Source organism: Coturnix japonica, chromosome 4 (genome assembly GCF_001577835.2).
Source record: "Coturnix japonica isolate 7356 chromosome 4, Coturnix japonica 2.1, whole genome shotgun sequence".
NCBI classification, from domain to species: Eukaryota; Metazoa; Chordata; class Aves; order Galliformes; family Phasianidae; genus Coturnix; species Coturnix japonica.
Genome location: NC_029519.1, coordinates 58,356,134 through 58,364,329, shown reverse-complemented (window position 1 = coordinate 58,364,329; position 8,196 = coordinate 58,356,134). Strand labels below are relative to the sequence as shown.

Sequence of the window (8,196 nt, the reverse complement as noted above, 5' to 3'; positions counted from 1 at the left end):
CCGCTTACATAAAGAGCCGTGTCAGCTGACCGCCGGGCCGGATCGCCATTGGTGGGCGCTCCAGGGGCGGGAGCGAGGCGGTTACAAAACGCTGCGCCGCGCGCGTTCCGTAACAGGGCGGGAGGGGCTGGGCGGGTGGCAGGAGGGGGCGGTGCGTGAGGGTGGGCGCGGCCGGCCCGTAGGGAACCAGCGTCGGGTGCTGCCCTGCCCCGGCTCCAGGGGGAGCGGGGGACGAGGGGAGGGGGTGTCCCCTGGGAGAGGGGTCGGTCCCGCCGCTTCGGGTTGTGGCTCCTATAGGCGGTGCCGCTCCTCAGAGCGCCTCCAGCTCCGGTGAGGGTCGGGCGATGGCAGCGCTGCTGGGGGCGGTGGGAGGGGGAGCAGCCGGTTTTCTCGACCGCTTTTTGTTGGCTGTGTATCGTGCCTGTGGGATGGCTGAGGTAGAGCTGGTCACACGGTGCTGTAACTACTAAGTTTTCCGGGAGCATAAAATAGCGAGCTCAGTGTTTTTGGGATGTCCCGGATCAGCTATAATTACAGTCTCTTTTCATGATACAATGTTGAGGGTTTCCACGTGTTTGTTAGCCTCTAAAGGAAGTATGGAATCCATGGTGTGACATCCAGGTGTATTATCAGAACTCATTCTCTCTAAACCCCATCCTTTATGTTTCTGGTGCCTTTCTGCTTCCTAAAAGATGTTTTGTTAGTTGAAATATCAAGGGGGAACGTGGATGGCTTTTAAATGTGAAGAGAGAGCAGAGTCTTGAAGTGGTTATTCGTTAAAATAGTCGCCGTGACTTAGGAAGTGGCAGCCTAAGGAAAGATCAAAGTAAAAGATGCTTGGAGTGTGGATTTGAATGGTGGTGGGATAAGGCAGAATGGTTGGAATCATGGGTAGTTTCAGTGGTTATCGCATCTTTTTTAGACTTAGGAGGAAATATGAGGACAAAGTTTCAGGGAGACAAGAAGGGATTTAAAGGAAAACCCTTTAGGAAATAGGGTGTAAATTCATTTCCAGTGCATTTTTAAAGGTTCACGTGTTAACATTCATACTGATCATTTGAACGTTATTGTCAAATCAGCTTTTGGATAGGATGGATGAATGGATTGATAGGGAGCCTGACACTATCCTGCTCCCACCAGTTTTAGAGAGCTATCTTTAGTATCTTCCTTCACAGCTTACTCTTTATGTGAGCAGTGCTTACTCTCACTGTAAGCCTTTACTGTCTGCTCATGTTTGTGACACATTCTGTTCTACATTCGTAGCTGTCCTCATTTCTCTTGGAAGCTTGGGACTTTATGCATCCAAAATACATTGTCTGGATTTAGGTAGACAAAAGTTTTTTCTTTTCCTGTGTGGTTGTAGAAAGATACTGACAGATCTCATTAAAGAACTTCAGATGTGTTGTTAAATACATCAGCAGTGTGTTGCAGGTAGGGAAGCCTCTTGGATATCAGATAATTTTGGAGCGTGGCACATTAGGGTTGGGCTCAAGATGTGTTGAAAGAAGTTCATAGTAAAGAATCTCTTACATAAAATTAATCACTTCCTTGTCAGGAAATTCCCAGGACGCAGATCTCTGGAATGTGACACATTACTTGAGGATAAATTTGACTCCATGTTCACCTTGTCCTGATTTTTAGATGCACATTTGTAATCACTCTTGGAAGTGGGATACTGGGCCTAGTTAAACCATTATTATTATATTATCTATTATCCAGTGTGGTTGCTCTCGCATATTTAAGCTACAGTTATTTCTTTAAGCCTTGTTTTCATTGCAGTGTTCTATCATTGGCGTGCCTAACTGAACCAGAAAAAACTCAGTTTTCTCATATTCCACTGTGTTACTATCAGAATGTGATGGTTATGTAAGAAGGGAATAAAAGACCTGCAGCTTTTTACTAGATTAGATAACACACACAGCTCCACCAACACTTGATTAAAAATAACACATAAGAGTTTTTTTCCTGCCGTAGGATGAGATAAATAATACTTTCAGACAACAACGCATATCCCTGCAGTTGCACAGTTTGCATGGGCTGTTCTAAGAAAGACTCCAGGGATTGTCCTTCCCCTGCCTTCTGTAGAGCAGAATTTAGCAACTGCTTGTGTAAGTCTTGCTTGTCCTTATTCAGGAAGGTACCTACAGAACGTGCCTTCAGTGCAGTGAGGTAGAAGTACATTGCTTATGATTTTAAGCCGTTTATTTGATGTTTCTGTAAGCAGTTCCTTGTACAGGTAGTGTGTGCAGCCCAATTAAACAGGAGATGACCATAAGTTAGTGTTTTAAGCTGTCTTTATGCCACTTGTAAATTATATCAAATAATCTGATTTGAGGCTTTCAGAAATAAACAGCAGTGTAAATAAAATGAAGCAAAACCAATGCAGGCTGAGGGAACAGGAAGTAGCAGGCAGTAGACCTAAAACTTAATGCCTGAATATCTGGAGCTGAGTCTGACAGTCTCTCTTGACATATATCCCAAGAAAAAGTAGCGATGTTTGAATCACTTCAGTTGTGGATAAGGGTTAATGAATCCTTAGATGCAACTCAGTTTTATTTTGTTTCAGTTTGTTCTTTGTTGCTTGGTAGGTTTTTTGGAGTTTTTAATAAGGTAGCTCCAGCAGGCAGACTTCTAAGTGCAAAAATTGCTCAGCATTTCTGCAGCAAAGCAAGTACTGACCTTTGTGCACTTCAGCCTTGAGCAGAAGTGTGCTTTAAACTCTTTTTTTAGGCATGAGCTGCAACAAAGTTGCTTTTGCAACTTAGACTTCAGTGTTAAGGTATTCTTATCAGATCTAGACTGCTACAGCTATCCCTGGCATTTTTGTGCAATACTGCAGTGTGTTTTTTTCAAGACATTTGAACTCTAACTTCTGAAATAGGGCACTCACAAAATTATTAATTACACTTGCTAATTGTGATGGCACTTGCGAATAGAAAGAAGCAACTACAGATAGGATAAATAGTTAACTACATGATAGGTAAGTATCCCAGGAAAAATAAAAGGAAGGCAAAGTATAGCAGAGCTGAAAATACCAGCAAAAGACATATACAGATGCACAGAGAGTTTGTTGGTGAGGTGCAATAAAGGACTTGCATACCTAAATTGAGATTTAAGAGGAATTTAAGGACTGAGGTCCTAACAAAAGAGATCTAAGAAATCTCACACAGCTACTGCCTAACTGAGAAGATGCCTAAAGTCAGAAGACTTTTTAGTTTATATCCCTAGAGTGTCTAGGGTTTTACTTGTGTGCAGCAGCTGGAACGGTTCAGCACTGACTCTTCAACCAGTACAGGCTTCAGTTGAATTGTCAGAGTGACTCTGCTTTGTCAGTATTTTCAGGCCCCACCAAACATGTTATTGCGTTCTTAAAGTTTGGTGTATCTGCTTGCTTTTCACATTTATGTGAAGGATGGTGAGATTGAGTAACTTTTTACTTAGCAACCTATCTTCAGTTATGTATCTGAGCTGGAGGATTCGGTTTGGTTCTGTCCGAGAGTATTCACAGCTTGTCTCATCTCCCCAAGTAATTTATCCTAAAGAGTAATTGCATGAACTAGAGATGAGGATATCACTTCCTACTGAATGCCCCATTCTTTGGGATAAATCTCACACATTATTTCTGTCCCTATAGGCTTTGAATCCTTTTCTTCTCAGTCATCTAAATGTGATCAAGATCAAGGTTTTATTTTAGACTTTTCTGGTTTGAAAACCTTGTTTAGCTCCAGATATGATGCAAGTAATGCTTGTCTTCTCTTTAGGAAGAGAATCCTCAGACTGATTGGACTTCTTCCTTCTGCAGTTGTTGCCTGGTAGGAGATTCACATAACCAACAGATTTATAACATAGCTGCATTTTAAGTGGAAAAGCTTATTTTTGCTTCTATTAATATAGATTGATGTAATTGTAGTAATTCAAATTGTAGTGACTTGGCAGCTTTCGGTACTGAATTTAAAGAGACAGAGCACTGTGTAATCAGGTATATTTATTTTTGATGTTCAAGTGCTTTAATGCAGAACTGCAAACTGAATAATGAACAAAAAGCAGAATAGTTAGAAAGGCTTTTATTAAGGAAGGAATTGCTTTTGCAGAAGTTGTTCACTAAGAAAGCGTGCAAGACAAGTAACTCAGCCAGCATTTATTTTCAGTTTATCAGCATGTTTTCTATTAGCTAAAAGTTACTGACTTATGATCTTATTGAATATACTAAATGTTTGGTTTTTTTTTTTTTTTTTTGAGTATTAATGATTCATAGCAAAGAAAAAGGACAAGTTGGTTATTTATAAATGAATATAGAGCAAAAGCACAAGATAACTATTGTGATTTGTATTCCATACTACGATTTTAAATATAAACAATAATTGATTCTGATATCTTTTTAAATATTCTAATATGTTCCTTGTTATATATACTTATGTATGTTCTCTAATACATCCTTGCTGTCAAGTTGGGAGCTTTGCATGTACTTATGATCACCCTCTGAGATACTTATTTTTGAGTATATATTGTCAAATAAAGTTATTTTGATTTCCAGCAATTAGTGATGTTCATTCTTATACTATTAAAAAATTGGCATCATTATATTGTATTTGGTTTAAAAATACATCAGTGCTATACAAGATTTTTTACTTTCCATCTTAAGGGTGTTACTTGTTATGCTCGATATCTCAGAAGAAAAATAAATCATTTTTGGGTAGTCGGTGATAATTACAGAAGTAAATTCCATTTATCTGTATGCTGATTTTAAGAAATGCACATAGAAACCTACTCACAGTGATAAGTGGCAAAACCTCCACATTTCTTATTACCACTGTATTGTACTTCAGCTTGGGATAGTGTCTAAAACCAACAGCTGGGACTGTCAAGTACTCTACTTTCAGTGTAAGCTGGTTGTGCTGGTTCTGGATAAAGCATTGGGTTTCCAGGTAGTTAGTTACCTGTCTTTGAAAACTGAAAGGCAGTTGATACATGTATAAAACTTGGATTTACTTATTATCTTTAGATTAACTATTTAGGCTCAAAGGAGTAACTGCTCCCTGTCTTAAATGTTTATCAACTTACTTAGTTTTTATAGAGAGTTTACATGCATTTTTTCCTTATCTAATGAGTGCTCTTCCTCCAGAAATTCTATAATATTAGACAACTGGTTTTGGTCAATGAGAATAGGTTCTTCTTCAAAGACTATGAATAGTGCTCTTTCCTGAATGTAGTGTTGCATGAAGAAAATGAGCTGGATGAAAACTGGTCAATTTAAACTTAAAGTGACAAAAATAATTTATTCAATTAAATATCCTGTTCGGCAACTGTTTGCCCCTTAGCAGTAAGGTGAATTTTCTTGTTTATTTTGGTTCTTTGGTATCCTCTTTCTGCTTTGGCTTGTATCTCTTCATTGTGTCCTTACTTCTCGAACAGTAGTAGCATCACACAGCACATTGTTCACTGTAAGCTGGGTTATTACACACACCTTTCCAGTCTTTTGTACAATGTAGTGCAGGAAATGGGCTCTTCTACATCACTTCTGACAAAGGCAGTTGTTTGCAAGCTTGAATTCAGAGTCTGTCTGTTTGTTTTTGCATTTTTTTTTCCTCCAAGAGTATTGCATCATACAGCAGAAAAGCAAGCACTCTAAAATGAGTAAATGAAACATGAACTGAGTAAAGAACACTTACTGTTTCTGTTTTTCTCCATTTATTTATTTATTTATTTATTTTTCTTGCTGTATTTTTTACAACAAGATAAAGCAGTTTCAGGGCTCAGGCTGTTGCCTACAAGCGATCAGTGTGAGACAAAAGAACGCTTCATTTCCCAGCTAGATTCTATTCAGCAAAAGAACCAAAGAATGCAGGTTTTGTTTGTTTTTCTCCTGTATGTATTTATGCAAATCTGTCTATGTGATGTTGCAAAGTTTCAGCAACATGAATCAAGGCTGGTCACATTTTCTCAAAGGTATCTCTGTAGTGAAAGTAGCCCATCCCTTCACTCTTTGTCACATAAGCATTACGCTTTAGGGATCACCCATAATGATCTGTGTCCTTCAACTCCTTCCTGATAGTCCAAAAGTGATATGGAAGCAGCTGAAAGGCCATGGTAAGCCCATGTGTGAGTGTAGCCTTTAAAGCACATTGCTTGATATTTTATTGGTCTTTGTATTTCTATCTCTAATTTTAAAAGACAGAAAATCCTACCAAAAAATCCCACAACTCCTTAAGTAAGCAGCTTCTCTCTTTGTTTTTCAGGGGTTTGTTGGTACTCTGTGTCCATTTCCTGTTTGCTTTTCTCTGAACACCAGTTATGTTAGGTCAGAAGAAATATTTTAAGTCAAACAATTGTAGTGTAACTGCACCAAGATGTCTTATTTACTTGCAGTTTATGTAAATATTGTTTGGAGTTTCTGTCCCAAGGTGATAAAATTTCAATTTATCACCTTCCATAGAGTAGCATCTGGTGACTAAACTATGTACTTCACAGTTTCAGCATTTTCTCTCTATAATATTAGCCAGTTTGTGTAGGAATGCAGTGTAGCTTTATTACAGTGTTTCCATTTAGTGAGCAGTTAGGAGAACAAGCCTGGGCAAAATACCAACCTAACAGGGCCACAGTGTTTCTGTAGCTTGAACTAATGTGTTACCTGAGCTACTTGTTCATCTATGTCAATGGTGTACCTTATAATCATCTCTTTTATTCTCAGCTCAGAAATAATTAAAGAAAAGGTTTGTTCTTCTACAGCAGTAAGAAGAAGAGATATATTGAAGATTTTGATCCCATTCAGTTTTACGTTTTTCAGGCTTTTTCCTTGCTAATCCCATACAAAAATATAATTTTTTTTATTGTATACCTTTGCAGTGTTTCTTTTAGACAGTTGTTTTTATATGCTGTATGTGAAAGAAGACAAAGGAAAGAAAGCAAGAACTTCTTTTGAAGCAGAAATAAAGTAGTTATATTCTTATACTTCCCCCTTTTTTTTCCCCTAAAATTTTGAGAATCCAGTCAAGAAAACTTGAGTCATTTAAGATTTTCAGAATTGTACATTTTCTATGCTTATAATATGCAACATTGTATCCTTGCAAACAGTAATGTAGAAGGATCATTGAATCGCAATTAAAATATTTTAATGTCAGTTGGGTTAATGCTTCATTGAATTTTGTGTTAAAGTAACTGAGTTAAAACAGCATCTTCAAGATGTGGATAGCTCTAATTTTGAATGAGTGGTATGAACCTGTTTAGTCTACTGAAACAATCTAAAACTAAATAGTGTGTTATCTCCATGCAGGTATTTCATAATGCAGTGTTTTTCATGTACCTCTCTTCTAATCCAAATAAATATACTGTTGTCATTATAGTTTAACTAATTACTTGTTTAATAGAAAGTGCATTCAGGTTACAGTTATCTGAAAATTGTGAGGTAACTCAGGATGTATAAAAACATGTCATACACAAAGTAACCATACCAGCAAATGCCTGCTGAGGAGCAAAGAGCAATGGCTTAGTTGACCAAGTGATGTAGAAGTATCTCATTGTGATGCTTTATGCAAGCCAGCCTCCATAAGCATTAATCTTAATACATCTGTTTTTTCTATTTCCCTAAAGACTGGAATACGCTGTATAAAACAAATTTCCATCTCGTTTAAAGCATAATGTCTGATGCCCAAACAACAAGGTATCCATAGTGCCAAAATACAGTACTATAGTGATAAATGTAGATTTCAGTAGGTTTCAGTCCTCCTGTGAAAACTGTTTTCAAGTACGTAGCTAATACAGCTTAGTTCTCACATTCAGTCATCATATCTGTTCTCTGTTAAAAATTAGATACTATTTTAGAGTATCTGAAAGCATCTTATAGTAGTTTTCTGAGCACTTAGGTAAATTAGCATTAGTGTGTTTTTTGAATGGATAAATTTAAGTTTGTAGAAACTGGTTGGTTTTGTTCTTTTTGTAGCTGTTTTTTGGTTTTTTTTTTTTAATGCTGTGCAGTAAATTTAGCAATAACTTATTACTTGAATTGCTGACCTATGTGCTAGAAGGTAGACTCTCATGTCTGGCAGTGGAACTCTGTTGACACAGGTCTTATAGCGTGTTCTGATTTTTCATCTGTGGGAGAAAGTAAGACAGCTGATATTATAGAGTCCTACCTCTCATTCACTGCATTTCTGCTCTTCACTAAAGAGCTGAAAAAGCTGACAAGCTCTTGTCATCGTT

The 8,196-nt window shown here is 37.8% G+C and overlaps 1 protein-coding gene across 3 annotated transcripts in view; it reads left to right on the top strand.

Annotated features, from left to right (window-relative positions):
• Positions 1 to 179: 179 nt before the first annotated feature.
• Positions 180 to 8,196, top strand: part of TRMT9B (tRNA methyltransferase 9B (putative)) — a 92,256-nt gene continuing 84,239 nt past the window's right edge. Inside the window, exons 1-2 of one of the 3 annotated variants that reach the window (XM_015862233.2) lie at positions 180 to 330; positions 3,762 to 3,812. The gene's annotated coding sequence lies outside the window, so the exon portion shown is untranslated. Of the gene's footprint in view, positions 331 to 371; positions 3,813 to 8,196 lie in introns of those variants that run through there. The other 2 variants (XM_015862235.2, XM_015862234.2) reach the window with 2 other exon arrangements.